This window comes from Meriones unguiculatus, chromosome 3 (genome assembly GCF_030254825.1).
Source record: "Meriones unguiculatus strain TT.TT164.6M chromosome 3, Bangor_MerUng_6.1, whole genome shotgun sequence".
In the NCBI taxonomy this organism is placed as follows: Eukaryota; Metazoa; Chordata; class Mammalia; order Rodentia; family Muridae; genus Meriones; species Meriones unguiculatus.
This window is the reverse complement of record NC_083351.1, coordinates 144084113-144107005: the sequence shown is the minus strand read 5'-3', so window position 1 is coordinate 144107005 and position 22893 is coordinate 144084113.

The following is a 22893-nucleotide window of genomic DNA, read 5'->3' as shown; positions in this document are numbered from 1 at the left end:
GAAAACAGTTCAATGACACAATCTACCTTTATAACTAATACGTGAAACAACCTTACTGAAGGTGACTGTGTAAAAAAAGATGCTGAACGAAGTAACTTTAGAAATGATGGATTCTGCATGAATACATATAATTGAAGTGTTCGTGAGCAATGATAAAGTGATAAAGTTATATAATGATATGCAGTCAATAATTGAACTATTGCACCTTTACAAAACAGAGCAGCTCAATTAAATAAGTAGGTGGCAAGCAGTGAATGACTACACATCATATCTGTTTTGGTTCATGTGTCTTAGTTAGGGTTATCATTGACATAATACAACACCATGGCCAAAGAAACTCTTAGAGGAAAGAGGTTATCTGGCTTACTCTTCCACATCACAGTTAGTCATTGAAGGCAAGTAGGGCACGAACTCAAGCGTGGCAAGAGTCTGGGGGCAGGAGGCAGAGGCCATGGAGAAGGGCTTCTTATGGGGCTACTTATGACTTGCAGAGCTGGCTCTCTTGTAGAACCACCAGCCCAGAGATATCACCACCACAATGGGCTGAGCTATCTTCCCCCAATATCTAATTAAGAAAATGCCTACAGGATTGCCTACAGACTAATCTTATGGAGGCATTTTTTTTAATTGATGTTTCCTCTTCTCATTTGATTTTTAGTTTTGTAAAGTTGCCAGCAAACTAGCACACATAATCAGAAAGAAAAAGAATAGAATGATCCATTTAGTGATTAATTAGTGTTAGAGATAGCAGTATAAACTTATTTTCAGATTAATATAAACAAATGATTGCAGTTATCTTTTTTAGATACACACTTATGTTATGTATACACAGTAGAGAGTGCTAGAATGGTGCAATACTTCAAGATAAACATACCACCTAGATTTTTGTTTATATAGACATTTAAGAGTTCTAACACCATGTGTGTCTTTGTGCTTCTGGGATAGCTCATTCAGGATGATCTTTTCCAGTCCCCACCATTTACCTGCAAATTTTGTTATTTCCTTGTTTTTTATTGCTGAGTAATATTACATTGTGTAGATGTACCACAATTTCTGTATCCATTCCTCTGTTGAGGGACATTTGGGTTGTTTCCAGGTTCTGTCTATTAAAAACAAAGCTGCTACAAACATGGTTGAGCAAATGTCCTTATTGTGTACTTGAACCTCTTTTGGATATATGCCTAGGAGTGGTATAGCTGGATCTTGAGGAAGCGCTATTCCTAGTTGTCTGAGAAAGCACCAGATTGATATCCAGAGTGGCTGTACCAGTTTACATTCCCACCAGCATGGAGGAGGGTTGCCCTTTCTCCACAACCTCTCCAGTATGTGTTGTCACTTGAGTTTTTGATCTTGGCCATTCTGATGGGTGTAAGGTGAAATCTTAGGGTCATTTTGATTTAGATTTCCCTGATGAGTAATGATGAATAATGTTGAACTTTTCTCTAAAAGTGTTTTTCTGTCATTCGATATTCCTCTATTGATAATTCTCTATTGAGCTCTGTACCCCATTTTTTAATTGAATTGCTTGATTTGTTGCTATTTAACTTTTTTGAGATCTTTATATATACCGGGTATTAGTCCTCTGTCAGATATAGGGAGAAGCAAAAAGACAGAGACAGTATATACTTACTCATATAGACATATATTATAGGATAAACCTACTAAAATCAGTTCACCTAAAGAAACTAATCAAGAGGGAGGACTCTTGCTAAAATGCTCAATCCCTATCCAGATGGGGATTGAAGAAGGAGAAAAGAGGGAACAAGTCAGGAGACTGCCACAGAGGACCTCTGAAAGGCTCTGCCCTGCAGACTATCAAAGCACATGCTGAGACTTATGGCCAACTGTTGGGCATAGTGCAGGGAATCTTATGAAAGAAATGGGAAACAGTAAGATCCTACTACATAGATGGTAGAGGCCAGAGGACAGAAGCCCAAAACATCCTCTGCTATTTAGAGAGTTTGAGGCTAGCCTGAGTGATATCAGGCCCTATTTAAAAATTAAAAAATATAACTAAATAAAGCTGTTGAATTTCCCTCTGTAAATGAAGTGTTGTTTGGGGGACATATCTGCATTTGAAAAGGATTAAATTAATTGTGGTAATGATACTTGCTTTTTTGCCCAATGCTGTAATGCTAGTAAATTTACTAGCTGGTTACTCGCATGCCTCGCTGGGTGCCTGTGCCCGTTGATGCCCTCACACTATGACTCTCTTCAGACAGAAAAGGGATCCTGGAATTACAGCTGCCATTGTTACTGCCATCTCATTGGCGGCTGTTGGAGCTACCGCCACGGCATTAGCCATGAGTCATACTGGGCAGACTGCTCAGACCCTGAATAACCTTTTAGCCAATGTAGCTCATGCCTTAGATGTACAAAAAGGAATTAATGCTCAACTAAAAGGAGGTTTGATGGTGTTCAATCAGAGGATTGACCTCGTACAGGAGCAAATTGATACCCTACGGCAAATCGCTCAACTTGGCTGTCAATGAAAGTATGCTGGACTTTGAGTCACTAGCTTATAACATGAGAATTTTCCCTGTGCTGCAAATCTGTCTAAACAATTGTCTAGCTATATTTTAGGTAATTGGACTGGAGAATTCGATACTACGATGGAGCAGCTGAGAGTGGCCATTGCCATGGTAAATTCTAAGAGAGTGGACACAGGACTAGCCACAGGATTATCATCATGGATTGCTGCAGCCATGAATCATCTGAAGGAATGGGCGGGCATGGGAGCATTAGCAGGCCTTCTGGTGTTGGTCACCTTGGTTTGCCTGTGGTATATATGCAAGATTAGAGTCTCACAACAGCGTAATGCAGCCATAATCATTCAGGCCTTGACAGCCATTGAAGCAGGACAGTCTCCCCAAGCATGGTTGGCTACCATAAAAAGCCAAAATGTTATGCTCAGGATGTGAGGCTAAGCACTGCACTCAGGGTCAGCCGCTTTGGACCCAGAGAAGAGCATGTCTGATTGCATGCTGGTTGATGCCCCAGGTCCCGCCTCTGAGAAAAAGGTATCATTTGGGTCTGATGCTCTTTGGGTGGATGACACCTAAATGAACATCAGTACAAAGTCCCAATTTATTTCTAATATCAGAGATCAGACCTCTACTCTTGCCTGATGCGTCCAAAACAAAAAGGGGGAACTGTAGAGAGCTGCGGAATGCCGTGCCTGAAAGATAAAGCTGGTTTCCGCCTTCCACCTTCCCGATGGTGAGTGCCCTCTGTCACAAACAACTCCACATTTGGCTAAGGCTGAGGATCTGGCTAGCTTCCATGTATGTGGACCTATCTGCATTGCCCACGTGGCATGCTGAGGTTGGCTACCCAGAGGCTATTTAAAGTGGGCTGGCTTTACCCAGGGTCAGATGATTGTTCAATGTTCCTGAATAAACTGCATTGAAAAAAAAAAAAGGGGGATGGGGCAGGGGGCTACAGCTGGGATACAAAGTGAATAAATTGTAATAAATAAAAAATTAATTAAAAAAAAAGAAAAGGATTAAATTTCTCAAGACCTCAGCTCCTGGAGAAACTGCACATCCAGGAGTAAGTTATCATGATTTTTGGTACATCCTGTCAAAGAAATCGCATTGCTAATAATGACATTCCAGTTGAGTGATGACATACTTATTAAGCTGGTTACACGCACACACACACACACACACATAAACAAACAAACAAAAAAAACCAGTGATATGAGTTCAGGCATTGCACTCACTCATCTACTTTTTATAAGTATAATTCAGCTGGTACCCACTGAACATGTAAACACTTATTTTGTTTTTTCATTCTGTGAACAATGAACTATAACCACTGTTTGTGTAAATGTCATATTTTATAAATAACACTAACAAGTAGACAACAGATTTGAGTAGATTACTATAAATGAAAATCAGATTTAAAACATAAACTACATTAGTTGAGAAAGAATTCTCATCTTAACTAAAAGAGAATCAATTTATATAGAAATGGATAGACAATGGTTGACAGGCCCACCAAAAAAATTGGTCAAAATAATGATAGTTTCAAAATCAAATGCCACCAATAGCATCAAAATATACCAAACTATTGTATCAAGCCAAATATATCAAGATGGCAAACTCTGTAGGAAATTCAATGTATGTTAAGTGAAATGGTCTTCTTCTTTTCTTATGTAACACATCAATTCACAAAAAAAAAAAAGTTCCTGGAATAATGTAAGTTGATGTAAATATTTTGTTCACATATTTTAACTCTGTTAGAACCTCCTGGGCCAAATTACATGTTTTTGTTGTTGTTCTGAATTGGTTTTGTTTTTTGTTCTGTTTTGTTTGCTTTTGTTGATGGACAATTAATGAATCGCCTTCAAAAACTTAAGAGAGAATAATTTTTGTCTACTCATTTTAGTGTTTTTTTTTAATCTTCACCTCAGGTTTTCATCATGGGTCATTTCTCTTTTGCTGTTTCTTGGGGATTTTTGTTGCTGTTTTTTTTTTTTTAATGATTTTCATTTGCTGTGAACAAATACTTCTCACTTTTTATGCCTTTGTTTTTGTTGTAATCTGAAAACTTTTTATTACAATTTATACATAATGTTTATCAGGGGAAAAACAGGAAAAATTACAAACTGTCAGATAAAAAACTATCAGCAGATGCCAGCACTGGAAAGCAGATGTTACAATTTATTTGAACATTAATTTCAAAGCAACCATCAGCAAAGGACAATTAAGTATACTTCAAATTATCTAAAAAAGGTTCAACAAGGAAGTACAGGATTCAAATAAGAATTGTATAGACATTTTAGAATTAAGCATATAATAAGTGGTGAAATGTGTAAGTGATAGGTTTATATACAAAATGGAAAAACAGATTTAATTCTTTTTGAACTACCTAATAGTAGAAAGAATATGTATTTGCTTATATTTATGTTCATTCTTCTCATTGATATAGCATTAATATTGACAAGAAGATAGAAGAAAAATAAGGTAAGGACTTAATGAAAGAAAAGGCATTGCCTGAAAATTCCCTCTGTTGCAAGTTAGATAAAAATTTACATGTCAGTAACTAAGTAAATAAACAAAATAAGTAAAATGGCTATGCAAGTCAGATTATGTAGATTTCAGAGAAAATCAAATTTCAGATAAACTGAACATCATTAATTATGAATTCACCAGTATATCAAGTATCTAAATTATCAGTCATAACTTATTGAAGCAAGGAGCAGAGTTAAATGTGTGGCATCAGTATGAAATTAAAGAAAATAAACAGACAAATTACAACTTAGAAACAACAGAATTCCTCACCCAATACTCATGCCATAGAGCTGTATCATGAACCCAACATTCAGTTAAAAATTCACCTCCTGTGTTCTAAAACATCTCAGACTAATTCATATGGGGAAAATAATTTTAAGAGGACATTATCAAAAGAATCTTGGACACACTACAGCAAAATGCATCCAACAAAGGCAGGATAAGTCTTCCTCCCAAAGCCTTCCTTTTGTTTTTTGTTTTTGTTTTTCAAATTAAACAAGAAATTGTGTTTTGGATACTAAATGTCCCTCTGGGTTTCATTGGTAAAATATACATGGTTTTCAGAAAGTGACAGCATTTCAGAATGATGTGGGGCACATGGGAGATAGTGCCCTGTTGAAAAGAAATGGGGGCATTGTTGCTTCTAGGCATTTATATTATTTAAAAACACAGAGTCAAAGGCGAGGCTTTGTGAAGATTACACAAGATGCTCGGAGTCTTCCTGAAAATGTAATTTCTTCACCATGAGATGAGCAGCTTCCTCTTTTGCAAAATCCTGTTACCATAGTGTTCTGACTCAACAGAGGCCCAGAATTAGTGGTGTCAAGGATTCAGAAACTGCTATGAGCTAAATACATCACTTCTTTTGTTTGTTTGTTTGTTTGTTTGTATTTGAATTGTTACACTGGGTGGGGTTCCTTGGTGTAAGTTATGAAAAGCTAACTTAAAAAAGACAGACTCCAGGCCATAAAAGTTATCATGCCATATCTGAATAATTAGAATCATATAAGGTATGTGGTATATCCTTATAAGGTATAATCATATATTTTCAAATATCTCAGTCCAATATCACTCGTTGTAAGAGTGTGGGGTAGGAAAAAAGTAACTGATAGAATCCCAGGAAAGGATGCTGTTGTCCTCCCACTGCTGATACTAGGAATGATTCTATTACCAAGGAGCTGTTGATCACTGCACTGCTTCACCCACTTCACTGATACGGCCACCAGGACACTTGTTTTATTTATTACAGTCATTCCTGAGAAGTGTGAGATGAAATCTAAAAGTGGTTTTGATTTACATTTCTCTGATGACCAAGGATGTTGAACATTTCTTTATGTGTTTCAGTCATTTGAGTTTCATCTTTTGACAATTCCTTGTTTAGATATATATCGAATTTTTATTTGGGTATTTGTTTTCTTGATAAGTATGTTTTCAGTCTATTTTGGATATCAACTCTCTAGCATATGTATAGTTGGTAAAAATGTTTTGTTTTTTCATTCTGTAGGCTGCTACTTTGTCTAAATGGTGCTATCCTGTGTCATGCAGAACCATCTCAGTCTCGTAAAGGTGAAATACTATATATTGATTGTTGATGTGGTGTTCAGAAAACCTATTGCTGTGCCAATGAGTTCAAGGCTCTACTTGCATTCTCTTGTACCAGGGTCAGTCTTGTTTTATGCTGAGTTCTTTGATCCACTTTCAGTTGAAGACAGTCCACTTTTAGCAAACAAGTCCATAGAAAAATTAGAGATACCAATTAATGTCCACAGTATTCTGTAGATTTAAAAAAAAATTGCAAAAATTTAATTTTGTAAAGGTAGAAATTCCTCATGTGTGTGTGTGTGTGTGTGTGTGTGTGTGTGTGATATGTGGCACATGGATGCCAAGGCACATTGATGAAAGTCAGAGGATAGCTTTTGGTTCTATTTTTCCATCATGTGAATAGATTCCAGGAATCAACCTGAGATCATACAACCTGGAAACTAACACTTGTAACCTCCAAGAAATCTCTCCAGCCAAATCTGAATTTTAATGTTTTTTTCATTAAGCAAAATTAAGAGCACACACACACACACACACACACACACATATATGTATATATATATATATTCCTAGGAAGTTTCAACAAAGACTCCAATTTCATTTAAATAATATAGGGCAAGTACATGCACAAACTGACAGATAAAAAGCATCTACAAAGAAACGCACTTAAAGGGCTGGATGGATGGGTTGATGGGTAAAGGAAGGAGACAACCAATTCTTTGAACTCCACACGTATACTTGTATTTACAAAAATAAAGCAATTAAAATAAAAAGAAGCACAGCAAGTTTGTAATACTGAATACAAATGGAGTACAGAAAATATAGTGAAGAAGGATAAAAGACATTTAATTGGTATTTTAAAACACCACATTGATTTCAGGAGAAGGCACCATGATAAACCTTTCTCCAGTTGTCATTGGCTTAGACAATTTCTCTCTCTGTTATGAAAATTTTCTTCCCATGACATTCACAATGTTTCATTCTCTTGATTTTCTTTACGCAAGTATTAGTTTAAATAATTTTAGATTGTTTGTTGTGTTCTGACCCACTTTGAAATGTTATTTTTATATTTTCTATTTATCTTTCCTTCAAAACAACCTTGTTTATCTACACAGCTTAATTTGATTCGATGACAAATTAGCTGTTATTAACAACACTGATCAGCCTGTGACCTGATTGTCACAATGTAGAATATAATTACTGCTACAGAATCTTGATGAATTGTTGATCCCCTATTTTCTCATTAAATTACAATGTCAAAATAAGAAAATTCCTCTTGTTTATTTATAAATATATTTATATTTATAATATATATATTCATAGCATAATATCATAATAATTTATATAAGATGATTAACACTGAGAATAATAAAGGACTGAAGTGTCAATTGTTATGGAAAAACTGAAATTTGGCATGGAGGCAATGAATTTTAATTCTAGATTGAACTGAAAGTAATGACAATATTTCAAATTACATAGGAAAATACTATTTATAAGAGCACTTTGCAGTTGGGATGGTATTACAAACCTATAATCTGAAAATAGCTGCTAAAGTAAGCTGATCATGGGTTCACACCACTAACTATGCAGTGAAACTTTATCTCAGAAAAAAGAAAAAAAAGAAGAAGAAAAAGAAAAGAAAACCATGTGGAGACTACTATACACTGGGCCAATATAGTTCACTCATCTGGGTTTGTGAGTCAAGTTTACAAGAACACAGTCACAATATTTGATAAAAGTACTGGGATTTCACACAGGAGTAGAGGTGTTCTATTCTTAGAAATCAGACTCAGAAAAGACCCTGTGCCCAGATATGTTTAGTCCTTGTGGAGCTCCTATCCTTTCCACATCAAACTCCCCTTCTTTCATATGATTCCCTGCACTCTGCTGAAGGTTTGGTTATAAGTCTTTGTATCTACTTTGGAACACTGCTAGGTAGAGTCTTTCAGATGCCTTCTGCGGTAGACTCCTGTCATACATTCAATGCATATCCCATTTGTCTTTCTAAATGAGGATTGATCATTATACCCCGTATCTGCTTTCTTGATTATCTTCTTTAGGTGTATAGATTTCATTATGTTTATTATATTGCTCGGATGTGACCCGTGATAGCTCAGTAATCAATTGGTTTCCCATAGTAAGGGGAACAAAAACTATTTCTAACAGGAACTCAATGACTGGCTCTTTGACCTCCCCACCCCACAAGGGAGGTGCAGTACTGTTAGGCCACAGAGGAGGACTTTGCAGCCAGTCCTGAAAATACCTGACAAAAGGGAGTCATATGAAAGGGGAGGAGGTCCTCCCTATCTGTGGACTTGGAAAGGGGCAGGGAGGAGATGAGGCAGGGAGGGTGGGATTGGGGAGGGAATGTAGGAGCGGGATACTGGTGGGATACAGAATTAATAAAATGTAACTAATAAAAAAATAAAATTAAAAAAATAGTCAAATAAAAAAAGAAATTAGACTCATTGACTTTCAAATCTTAACTATTAATCAGTTGGCTGTCTAGAGAAAACTTTTCCCAAAACTGAAATTATACCAAAAGGCTTCAGGTAAAGCTCTGAAAAAGGAGGGAGGAAATCTTGTGAATGGGAAATGGCAATTTCAAAGTATTTTAAACTTGAGCCAAAAATAAAAAGTAAAAAGAAGGATATAGAGACAGAAAGACAGAGACAGAGAGACACAGAGAGACAGAGAGATGGTCATTTAAATTCATTACCATAAACTCATTACCATAATGGCCACTACTACAGAAAGAATGGTGGTGATGGAGCTATGAAGATGGCAGCAATCAAACCATCCTTCCATTCTGCTGTTTCGTTGAGGTAGATCATCATTAAGAAACGTGTGATTTCAATTGTATTCCAGATGAAATATGGAAAAGAGATCACCAAAGAACTATGCTAATGAAAGTTACACACGTTTTCCAAAGTTCATTATGTGGTAAATATATTATTTTGAGCTAGAATGAGACTCAGTTGTTGATGCGCTTGTCTTACAGGCATCCTGGCCGAAGTTTGATGTTGAGCACCACCAATCAGCTGTAATCACAGTGCCAGGCAGACAGAGACAGAAAGATGCCTGATACACTACGTGTTTATTGGACACATACATACTTTTTTAGAAAATATATGGCAGAGGCTATAGAGGGTAACATCTAAACAGGCACATGGACACTTGAATACACCCATCATACAAGTACATGAAACCTGACACATATTTCATTTGCTTACAACTGTAGATGGGCTCAGCTTATCTTTGAATCTTGTATATTCAGGGTATTTTTGCAGTCATATGGTACAAACGACTGCTCCCAAATGCATTTTAGAACTATTTTATGAAACATGACCTTGTCTGAACAAGGGAAGTAAAATAATCTATTAGCTTAAGTAGTAAATTCAAATTTTATTTCACATTCAATAGTTCTATATCCTTCAAAAATACTACTTAATCATTTCTGACATAAATTATTCATGAAAATGTTTGGCATTGACCAATAATGATGTCCTGAGATGCTGAAAGAAATAATAATTCTGTTTTGAAGGGATTGATAGAGTGTATAACATTAGATACATTTTTCATATAAAATATGTATCACTTTTTTGTTACATTTTTTTAAATTTTTTATATCACTCAGGTTATTTTTTATGTATTCTAATAGATCATTTAATTTTGGGTATGTGTTCTGACAACAATGAGTTCATTCCCTAAAAAAAAAAAAAAAAAATTCTTGATTTTTATTTATTTATTTATTTATTTTTTATCAGTTACATTTTATTAACTCTGTATCCCAGCCATGTCCCCATCCCTCATTCCCTCCCAGTCCCTCCCTCCCTCCCTCATCTCCACCATGCCCCTTTCCAAGTCCACTGATAGGGGGGACCTCCTCCCCATTCATCTGATCCTGTTTTATCAGGTATCTTCAGGACTGGCTGCAAAGCTCTCCTCTGTGGCCTAACAGGACTGCTCCTCCCTTCGGGGGTGGGGAGACCAAAGAGCCAGTCATTGAGTTCCTGTTAGAAATAGTCCCTGTTCCCCTCACTTTGGGAAACCAATTGGTTACTGAGCTACCACAGGCTACATCTGAGTGGAGGTTCTAGGTTATATCCATACATGGTCCTTGGTTGAATGTCAGTCTCAGAAAAGACCCTGTGCCCAGATATATTTGGTCCTTGTGGAGCTCCTATCCTTTCCCCATCAGACTAACTCCCCTTCTTTCTTATGATTCCCTGTACTCTGCCAAAGGTTTGGTCATGAGTCTTTGCTTTGAAAACACTGCTAGTTAGAGTCTTTCAGATGCGCTCAGTAGACTCCTGTCATACGTTCAATGCACATCCCATCTGTCTTTCTAAATGAGGATTGATCATCTTACCCCATGTCCACTCAATTGATTATCTTTTTTAGGTGTATAGATTTCATTATGTTTATCATATCTTATAAATCTATATAAGTGAGTATATCCCATGTTTGTCTTTCTCCTTCTGGGATATTTCACTCAGAATGATCTTTTCTAGATCCCACCATTTGCCTGCAAATTTCATGATTTCCTTCTTTTTGATTGCTGAGTAGTATTCCATTGTATAAAAATACCACAATTTCTGTACCCATTCCACCGTTGATGGACATCTGGGTTGTTTCCAGGTTCTGGCTATTACAAATAGAGCTGCTATAAACATGGTTGAGCAAGTGTCCTTTTTGTGTACTTGAACAAACTTTGGGTATATACCTAGCAGTGGTATAGCTGGGTCTGGAGGAAGCACTATTCCTATTTGTCTTAGAAAGCGCCAGATATCTTTCCAGAGTGGTTGTACCAGTTTACATTCCCACCAGCAGTGGAGGAGGGTTCCCCTTTCTCCACAACCTCTCCAGCATGTGTTATCGCTTGAGTTTTTCATCTTGGCCATTCTGATGGGTGTAAGGTGATATCTCAGGGTCGTTTTGATTTGCATTTCCCTGATGGCTAATGAGGATGAGCATTTCTTTAAGTGTTTTTCTGCCATTCGATATTCCTCTGTTGAGAATTCTCTGTTTAGCTCTGTTCCCCATTTTTTAATTGGATTACTTGGATTGCTGCTTTTCAGCTTCTTTAGTTCTTTGTATATACTGGATATTAGTCCTCTGTCAGATAAAGGGTTAGTGAAGATTCTTTCCCAATCTGTAGGCAGTCGTTTTGTTTTGATGATGGTATCCTTTGCTTTACAGAAACTTTTCAGTTTCATGAGGTCCCATTTATTGATTGTTGCTCTTAGAGCCTGTGCTGTTTGGAAAGATCTCCCGTGCTCATGGATTGGTAGGATTAACATTGTGAAAATGGCCATACTGCCAAAAGCAATCTACAGATTCAATGCAATTCCCATCAAAATACCAACTCAATTCTTTACAGACCTTGAAAAAAAGATTCTCAGCTTCATATGGAGAAACAAAAAACCCAGAATCTCCAAAACGATCCTGTACAACAACAGATCATCTGGAGGTATCTCCATTCCTGATCTCAAGCTGTACTACAGGGCAACAGTAATAAAAACTGCATGGTATTGGCATAGAAACAGAAAGGAGGATCAATGGAACCGCATAGAAGACCCAGAACTAAATCCACACACCTATGAATACTCGATATTCGACAAAGAAGCCAATTCCATTCAATGGAAAAAAGACAGCATCTTCAACAAATGGTGCTGGACCAACTGGATGTCTACATGCAGAAAAATGAAAATAGATCCATATTTATCACCCTGCACAAAACTAAAGTCAAAGTGGATCAAGGACCTCAACATAAAACCAGATACCCTAAATCAATTGGAAAAAAAAGTGGGGAACAGCCTAGAAAATTCTTGATTTTTGAGACAAAATCTCTCATTTGCCTGAGGGTTTCCAAGTAGCCGAGGCGAGCTCTTATGGTACATGCCACTATGCCCTGCTTTTTTTTTTTTTTTTTATCCCAGCCATAGCTCCCTCCCTCATCCCCTCCCAATCCCACCCTACATTAGATATATTTTTAATAAAAGTTAATAACTGGAGGAGAACACAGCCCTCAGAATCAACTTCACAGGGCTCATAGGGGCTTTCAGAGGATCAAGTGGCAACCCAAAAGCCTGTGTGTGACTCTTTAGTCTCTCTGCATATAAGTTTAGCTCAGGGTTTTTGTTGCACTCTTAACAATGGGAGCGGGGTGTCTCTGAATCTTTTGTTTGCTCATGGAACATTGTTGCTCCTACTGGGTTGCCTCAACCAGCCTTGACATGAGGGTTTATACCTAGTCGCAATGCTGCACCTTGTTATAATGTGTTCCGGTTATGTAACTAGGAGGTATGCTCTATTCTGAAGGAAAAGGGAGGATAGGTGGATCCAATGGAGAGGAGGGTGGGTATTGGGATGGTTGGAGGAGGCTGGGCAGAGGGGAAGGAAGGGAGGCTATGGTCGGGATGTATTAAATGAGAGAAGAATAAATTTTTGAAAAACAGAAAATGAAGGAGCTTATAAACGATCATTGTGCTATATGTCTTCATTCCCAGCTACTATGGAAAGTAAGGTTGGAGAATTCCTTGAGCCCACAACGTTAACATAAGTCTGGGCAATATAGCAGAGATATCTCAAAAAAATGCTATTAACTATTATTTAAAACAAGTAAAATGGCAATAGTGCTTTACAGCTTGTAGAATAAATGCTCAAAATAAATCACCAGGAGTGAACCACAACAACTTTACCGCTGAATGGTAGGTATGGTTCTTCAGCGAAAAAGAAGCATCAATGCATTGATAACTATACAAAGAGACATAGATATTCGTTTCAAGTAATTGGGTCCAGAAACTGGGTGGAGAGAAGTGACAAAGAATTCTCTTCAGTAGTTGTGAAGACAAAGTGAAGAGTGAACAAAGTGAGTGAGTATATTAGAGAAAAAGGAGAGAAATCAGTGGGCAGACACAAGCAGAACCCTTTCTTTCCTTCTTTTACAGCTCGTTTTTTACACTTTTAAAAAACAAATATATTTTTATAAATTACAGTTTATTCACTTTGTACCCCCTTATGTAACCCCTCCCAATTTCACCCTCCCATGCCCCTCCCCTAGTCCACTGATAGGGCAGGACCTCCTCCCCTTCTGTCTGACCCTAGCCTATCAGGTCTCCTTAGGACTGGCTGCATGGTCTTCCTCTGTGGCCTGTAAGGCTACTCCCCACTCAGGGGGAAGTAACCAAAGAACCAGCTACTGAGTTCATGTCAGAGACAGTCCCTGATTTCATTACTAGGGAACCCACTTGAAGACTGAGCTGTCATGGGCTACATCTGTGCAGGGGTTCTAGGGGGCACAGTGGTCTTTTCTGAGACTGATACTCCAACCAAGGACCTTTTCTTTCTACAGGAAGGTAAGTTATTTTTTTCCTACTTCATTTTCACCCTGATTTGTTACAATGTGTGCTCATCTACTCTCCTTTACTCAGAGTCCACTAATAAAACTATTGCTTTCACCCAAAATTGCATTTCCAGTGAGACCCCCAAGCAATATTCAACCAAATGCCAAGTGGCACGGTCCAGCTGAAGCACAGAGCGAAGCATCACAAGATACCAAGCCAGTAAGAACAATCCGTGTGAAGCCACACCTATTTAGCGTGATTACTAACATCTGCTTAGAATAAAGCAATACTTTTTTTTAAGGAATGTTGATGTTATAAAAAAATAGATTTGGTTTTGAAAAGGAAAAAAAGCAGTTGAACTTGCATTCCATTGGTGAAAGCACAGGAGATGCATGGACAGACATAGGAGATTCTTCAGTACTGATGCTTATGTGGGTTGGCTATGTGGTGCTCAACCAAAATACAAGAGTTTCTAGAGATAATGCTTCATTTGAGAGAACTGTTATTATTATTATTATTTTTACAAAGGCAGCCTGAGCCATAAGTGTAACTCTAAGCTTTCTTACAGGATTTTCACTAACAAATTTCAGCATGGAAAATATTAAGCAAAGAGGAATTGCATTTCTTTGCTAAAATCATCAACTATGGAAAGAATGAATTAAGGGATCAAAACAAGCACCTTCTCCACACAGAGGTACAGGAAACTTTCCAATGATAGGAACGTGCTAACCTCTGAATTCTGGGAAATATTCCTTCACAATTAACATGACAGCTAATTCATTGAGGTGCCATATGTTGTCTTCGTTAGGGATTTATTGCTGAGGTGCCATATGTTGTCTTAGTTAGGAATTTATTGCTGTGAAGAGACATCAGGACCACAGCAGCAACTCTTATAAAGAAAGAAAAAAAAAAAAAAAACAAACCAAAAAAAAAAAAAAACATTTAATTAGGACTGGCTTACAGTTCAGAGGTTTAATCCATTATCATCATGCTGGAATGCAGGGCAGCACAGAGGCAGACATGGTGCTGGAGAGGGACTTGAGAGTTCAATACACAGAATGGCAGGCAGCAGAAAGAGAAAGGCACTGGGCCTGGCTCAAGCACTTGAAACCACAAAGTTTTCACACTTTAAAACTCAAAGTGATGAGTGGGAAATAGAAAGATCTGGAGAGGACAGAAGCCCCACAAGGAGAGCAACAGAACCAAAAAATTTGAGCACTGGGATCTTTCCTGAGTCTGATACTCCAACCAAGTAGCATGCATGGAGATAACCCAGAACCCCTGCACAGATGTAGCCGATGACAGTTCAGTCTCCTAGTGGGCTCCATAGTATTGGGAACAAGGACTCTCTGACATGAACTGATTGACCTGCTCTTTGATCACCTACCCCTGAGGGGAAAGCAGCCTTATGAGGCCACAGAGGAAGACAATGCAGCCACTCCTAATGAAACCTAACAGATGAGGATCAGAAGGAAGGAAAAGAAGACCTCCACTCTCAATGGACTTGGGGAGGGGCATTGGTGGAGAAGGAGGAGGAAGGGAAAGATTGGAAGAAGAGGAGAGAGGGAACCACAGAGGAATACAAAGTAAATACAAAGTATTTACAAAGTAATAAAAAATTACAAAGGAATACAAAGTAATAAAAAAAATTAAAAAGTAAAATAAAAAAAACCTCAAACTGACAATTCTTCCAACAAAGCCACACCTATTCAAACACTACTAGGCCTCACCTCCTCTTAGTGCCATTCCTATGAGCTACAGTGGCCATTTTCATTCAAACTATCACATATATTTTGTATTTATTTTAGTGTTTGCGAACTTTCCACAGGAACACTAAAAGAACATCACCATCATGTTTCCTTCTCTCTACCATCATGTCTTTGTGATCAGCCTTGCTTGCTCTCACTTTCACATTTACACACACAGAGAAAAAGAAAGACAGAGATCTGAGGAAAACTAAATGGATATATTAGCTTGTGTATGTGTGTGTGACCAAGGAGCATGCATATATGTATATATATATATATATATATATATATATATATATATATGTGTGTGTGTGTGTGTGTATGTATGTATATGTACATATATATATGTACATACACACATGTTGTGTGTGTAATAATAATAAACTAGAAAGGGTCATGTATGTGCAGAGAAAAAGAAGAAGTGTGGAAATTCAATTTTAGTTTTAATCTATAAATAAATATATACATTTACAGAGGTGGTAGTGCCCATCTTTAACTTCAGAAATCTAGAATTATTGGCAGATGACTGAAAGAGGAAGCTCCACCGTTCATTGACTGGAATTTAGACTATGTAAATGCAGAGTGTTGAGCACTAGGATGAGCTCATTATCCTGCATCCTGCTGACCAACATACTGTGACCAGCTTTTTCCAGCACTTGTTGTCTTCACTTCCCTGTCAGGAAGGACAGAATCCTTGAATTATGACTTGATTGAGTTTCTTTTATCAAGCCATTTTACCACAGCAACAGGGAAAGAAAAACCATGATGATAGAGTGTTATATTATTTTTATACTCACAAGACAAATGGACAAATCAAAGCATAGGTCAAGTTTTATGCGCCAACAAAAGCATACTTTGAAAATATTAATATTTTAATTAATGTTCCTAAGGGTTTTAAAAGTAAATTATTATTAGAAATTTTAAACAAAATACATAGCTTCCTGCATTTAATTCTGAGCACTAAAAAAATAAGAAGTCCTTATTATAAAAATGTTTATTAGTATACATGTGCAATTGGTCTGTTACCTTAGAGAACCCTGGACAAAACTGAGAAACAGTGAGCTCTTAAGAAGATCCCAACCTGAAAAGCAAAGGATTCAGAAGTGTGATAGGCTGTAGGTAATGTAATCAAAGGTAAGATACAATTTGCAAATATAGACTTGACTCAAAGTACACTGTGGCTCTCTATAGTTTACTACTCAAATGCATCATCTGAATGAACATTTTAAAATTTTATATATTTATTTATTCCAATTTATTCACTCTCTATCCTGCAGCCCTCTCCCTCATCTCCTTCCAGTCCCTCCCTTCCTCTTCTACACCTATGCCCTTTCCCTAGTCCTCTGGTAGGTGAAGACCTCCTCCGCTTCTATCTGATCCTAGCCTAGCAGGTCTTATCAACGTTGGCTGCATCATTTTCCTCTTTATCCTAACAAGGATGCAACCTCCATGAGGAGGTGATCAACGATCTGGCCACTGAGCTTATGTGGGAGACAGCCCCTGTACCCCTAACTAAGGTAACCACTTGGAAACTGAGCAGCCTATGGACTTCCTCTGAACAAGGGTTCTAGATCTTCTCCATGCAAGGTTCTTGGTTGGAGTATCAATATCTGCAGGTCCCCCTGGGCCCAGATTCTGGAAACCTTTTTGAAAAAAAAAAAAAAGGATATAGAAAGACATGGAAGGGACAGTAATTCTGCAAGTTGAACAACAGAGCCAAAAAACCATATTTTTTTAATGGACAAAGATAAGTAGGTTTATCCTGAGTCTTTATCCTTCTTACTTGACTAATTCTGGCCCTTGATAAAATTCAGTTTGGTGTTGTAAACATTGCAGGTTAATTTCAACCCTTTCTTTTGTAGTAATCATAAGGAAACAGGCATTTTGGAAGAGAAACAAAGATGATTGCACTTAGTAAAGCAATGACAAAGCAGAAGTTCAACATTTAATGGTTTCCCTTTAAATAATCATGTTTGTTTGTGCTAATTTAAATAATGAACAGAGATGGTCTCTAAAGACTAATGCATTTTATCTTTGAGTAAAATGACACTGCACTTGGGATTGTGAGAAGTATACTATGAATGTCTTTACAGTGTGAGACAAGAAGGATTTATTTTTTTATTATTTTCTGCCATTTTTCTTTTTTTAGCATTATTTATTTTTATTTTTAAATTACAGTTTATTCAGTTTGCATCCCCCATGTAGCTCCCTCCCTCCTCCCCTTCCAATCCCATCCTTCTTTCCCCTTCTCTACCCATGTCCCTCCCCAAGTCCACTGATAGGGAAGAAAGTTTTAAATGTGAAATTAGCAGGGTTATAGAAGATATTTTGCAAAAATAATGCCTGTTTACAAGGATTAAAAACAATAGTACTCCCACCAATCCAAAGATGAATAGATAGTTGCTGAGCAGGGTTTCAACTTGACTTATGTTTAAAAAAACACATAAAGTGAAACTGGTCTGGTGGTGTCTTTTGTTTCAGTTGTTCACAGACTTCTCTCTTAATGTGTATTTGTGCTGGAGTTGACACACACATGCACACACACAGAGTTCTGAGTATGTATGATTAAATTAGTTCTTAAATATTGACAATAAATATGTTATTCTATTATTTAGAAAATTACTAGATGATGAACAACATAAATAACTATGTTTTCACTGTTTTTGAAGCTGGAAAATCTAGGGTCAAGCAAAGCAGAAGTTCAAAGCGTAATTCAGTGATTTATTTATTTATTTATTTATTTATTTGGTAATGTCTCATAGGTTTGCCTATATGTGGCTGCTGTGTCCTCATCTGTTCTCTGTGAACCTCTTATCAGCTCTCCAACATTTCTTCTTGCAAGAATATCACCTGGTGAGATTAAGACCTGCCGTATCACTGACATGTGGTGTCTTTTTACATGTGCTATCTCCAACAAGTTAGACTACAAGATGAGAATGGGACAAGGAAAATTCAGCCTATACTAGACATGAAGGACTAAACATACCATCAATTGTACCTCTTGTGAAAAAAGCATGTTGGAGAAATGAAATGAGCTAATGGCATCTGGTGTACTCTAAAGGACTTAGAAAATGCCTAGTTCTTTTTATTGCAGTATCTATTAAGGTGGGTTTGGGGACTTAGCTCAGTGGTAGAGTGCTGGCCTAACAAGTGCAAGGCCCTGTATTCAGTCCTTCCCTTCTGAAAAAAGAAAGACAAAGTATTACCTACTAAAGTACAATTTCCATTTCTCTGGGACGCCATGCAATATTCATTCATGGCATATGCCATGAGCATACTTATACTCAGTAGCACATATAAATATTCTGTTATGGCAAGATTACATTTTAACTGCCTTTATTTGTAACATAGTCCAGTACATTGATGAGTGTATGATGGTTGGTTCTTTCATAAGTAGATTAAAGAGCCTAAGATAATGAAAATCTGTGTGTTGAAGGAAGGTTCTCCACATCTCTCTAAGTAGTCAAAATAGGATAAACCACAGCAATGTTTACTAATGAAATTACATTAATAAACAGTAAAGGCTGGGCTTTAATTATTTACTTGTCCACTTCTACACCTTTATCAAAATGGAGCCACAGAAAACTCAACAGACTGATGGTACAAGGGTTTTTATGATGTACTTTTGACTGCCAGATGAAGAACAGATACTAATTATGCATATTGGTGGAGTTCTCTCATATAATGCCTCGATGTGGGTACACATAGTGCAATGTTTAAAGAAAGTTAAACAGACCTGCTTCCTCGTTTCTAATTTCTTTATGGTGAAAACTCAAAACTCATTAGTCTAACCGTTTGAAACGTCCAGTGTGACATCACCACCTACAGGGTTCCTGCCATGCAACGGGACACCAGAACGTTTTTGAGATTGTCTACTCTTAAATTCTATGAAATCAGCTTCTTTAAAATGTTAAGATAGGTGGGATCATGTCTACATCTCTAAAAAATTTAATATAATACGTTCATATATATATATATATATATATATCCTGTTTTTTTATAGTTTTAAATTTCAGTTTATGTTAGTGCTCATGTGGTACCAGAAGGGTGGCTAGTCTGCATCTCCTGCCAAGATTCTTGCCTGTTTTCATGTTCTTGCTCAAACGGATATGGAAACCTGACATATGCTTTCTAGTGACCTCTCATCCAGAACTGTTATTTCTTTCCTCTAAATTCCAGGCCTTTTGTTATTGTTGTTGCATTTCTGTGAGTACATCTGATTTAATAGCGATGTTGTAACTCTGAGCCACACACAATGCTATGTACTCACAGTGACAGATTCTACATGATAATAGAGAATTTAATTAGGTGTATACAACTACAATAATAGCTTCAAAACTGTCACTTTTTAAAAACTTAAATGGCACAAGCCTGCCAACCTTGTCAACTTAATAGAGTTGAGGAGAATTGTTTTTATGTATTTATGTATTTCATTTGTTCAGAAAGTCAAGAGCGATGAACCCTGGTTATTTTTACTTATATTTTTCTCTCTGAACAAAGAAGTTGCTTACTCTTTTTTTCTACTTGAAAAGAAGCATAAATATACACATTTAAAGTTACAAAGAAGAAGAAAAAAGCCCTTTCAATAAAAAGGCATGAATTGTGTTTCTGTCACATGCTTACATCCTTTTATTTTTCATCTCTTTGGTAATTATCTGGGTCATTATAGAAGAGATATTTCAGCCTCACATCATACATGCATATATAAACCCAAAGATTAAGATATTGATAATATATCAACACAGTATTTTTCAACAAAAGAAAAGTTTTTTTTATTTGTTTGTTTTTATCTAAAAAGGAATCAAAATATCTTATTGTTTGGGAGATTGTGGATAGAAAGTTTAAAGCTCTTTTCTGTTGCTGCTCTATAGTCCTTTGACCTGGAAAAGGAAGCCAATAAATCAGACAGACTAAGTCTCTTGCATTAGCCAACTTCATCCAGAGCCTCAGACAATGTATACACTGAGGCTTAAGAAAGGTCAAATAAATAAAGTACTCGTGAGTTGAAATTCTGTACAATCACAAGGATAAGCCACATGTGGCAAAAATATATTTTTTCCATATGAAGCAAATAAGACATAAAAGGATAGTTTAAGCATTTAATTGAATACAAACACAGAACAATAATGAGTAATCTGAGGCAAACTCATTCTATCCTCTACACCTGGAAGGATCATAAATCACATTCCAAGAACAATTCCATGTTTTGAAGAAGCTGAGGTCCCAAGACGATCTCCTTGTTTTCTTTGAGTGTTCTCCTAAGCACTCACACTTCTTATCCTGCTACGTCCATGCACGTTCTGATATTTTTCCAGCAGTATTTTTAATTTAATACTTTCTTCTTTCAAATTACTTATGTCTTATAGGTAAGGCTGTTTACTTAGTGGATTATTTTTAATCATGACTGGCAAGTATTATGAGCATGTAGTTTTATGTTTTCAGATGAATTAATCCAACTCTATATGAAAACAAATTGACAACAAAATAGCAAGCAAAGTTTTATTTTTTCTTTCTTCCCCCTTTAAAAATATGGAAACTCAAATTCGTGAAGCGTTCCATATTTTTAAGCTGTGGGCTGGCTTTCCCCGGGGTCCGAGGATTGTTCAATGTTCCTGAATAAACTGCATTGAAAAAAAAAAAAAAATGGAAACTCCGGTGTATCAAACTCACAGGGTATACTGTTAGAGGCATAGTTAATATGGGATGTAAAATAAAATAAAACGATTTCCTCATTTCATTGTTGAAAATTCCTATGTATTGTACTCTTTCCACTTCCTTTTTCAAGTTCTAACTGATTTCCATATTATTTAAATAGCCTTTACAGTCCATCTCTAATGGCGCTGACATTTACTTTGCTGTATCAAAGAAAGTATTTTTTTTTTTTTCAATGCAGTTTATTCAGGAACATTGAACAATCCTCGGACCCCGGGGAAAGCCAGCCCACAGCTTAAATAGCCTCTGGGTAGCCAACCCAGGCGTGCCACGGGGGCAATGCAGATAGGTCCACATACATGGAAGCAAGCCAGATCCTCGGCCTTAGCCAAATGTGGAGTTGTTCGTGACAGAGAGCACTCACCATCGGGAAGGTGGGAGGCGGAAACCAGCTCCATCTTTAAGGCATAGCATTCCGCAGCTCTCTACAGTTCCCCCTTTTTGTTTTAGACGCATCAGGCAAGAGTAGAGGTCTGATCTCTGATATTAGAAATAAATTGGGACTTTGTACAGATGTTCATTTAGGTGTCATCCACCCAAAGAGCATCAGACCCGTCTGATACCTTTTTCTCAGAGGCGGGACCTGGGGCATCAACCCGCATGCAATCAGACATGCTCTTCTCTGGGTCCAAAGCGGCTGACCCTGAGTGCAGTGCTTAGCCTCGCAGCAAAGAAAGTATTTTAACATTACTGTTGATATCGTAGTTTTTCAGTCTCTTGGAGGAAGTACATTAGTGCATGTTGTCACTGCTGCTCAGAGTATCAGGGTCACCACCAACCCAGGCTTCACTAACAATCTTAATGTTATATTGGAGCTCACATTGAGCCCAACCTAGGTAACCTGTGACACTTTGTTCTCAACCTTCCCAAAGCTGTGGCCATTTAACAAAATTTCCTCATGTTGCAGTGACCCATAACCGTCAAATTATTTTGTTGCTGCTTCAACACTGTAGTTTTTCTCTGTTACAAACTGAAATGTAAATTCTTCCTATCTGATAAAGAGCCTTCATTCAGCCGCATTTAATCATTTTAAGCTCTCTTATGTGATAATATTTTATATCTTAATGCAGGTATGTACTACGATAATACTTTGTAAAATGTTTAGTTAGTGTGTTATGCTCAAATGCCTTGACATTAAAAATATAAAGGGGGGTGCAGATCAAAACATTGGATTTAATTTTATATTTAAGAGAGTGATGACTACTAGATGAATAAACACAAATTTTAAGAGTCAGCTCTGGCTGTAAAGTCTGGCAAGAAGGAAACTAAGAGAGCAAGATAGCAGGATAAAAACTACCCACTTTAAGGAAGAGTGTACTATGCTGAATGCTAAACAGAATGATACCTGGCAGCAGGAGACATGTTTTCTTTTCCAAACTGCATGACCACTTACCTTAAAAAGTGCTGATATTATTTAAAAAATTATTATTTATGAGTTCAATTAACCTCCTTTCTTAAAAAGTGATAGACAATTTTCTTTAGATAATGAGTGCTATTGAATGATAGCACATCCTAAATTATGCA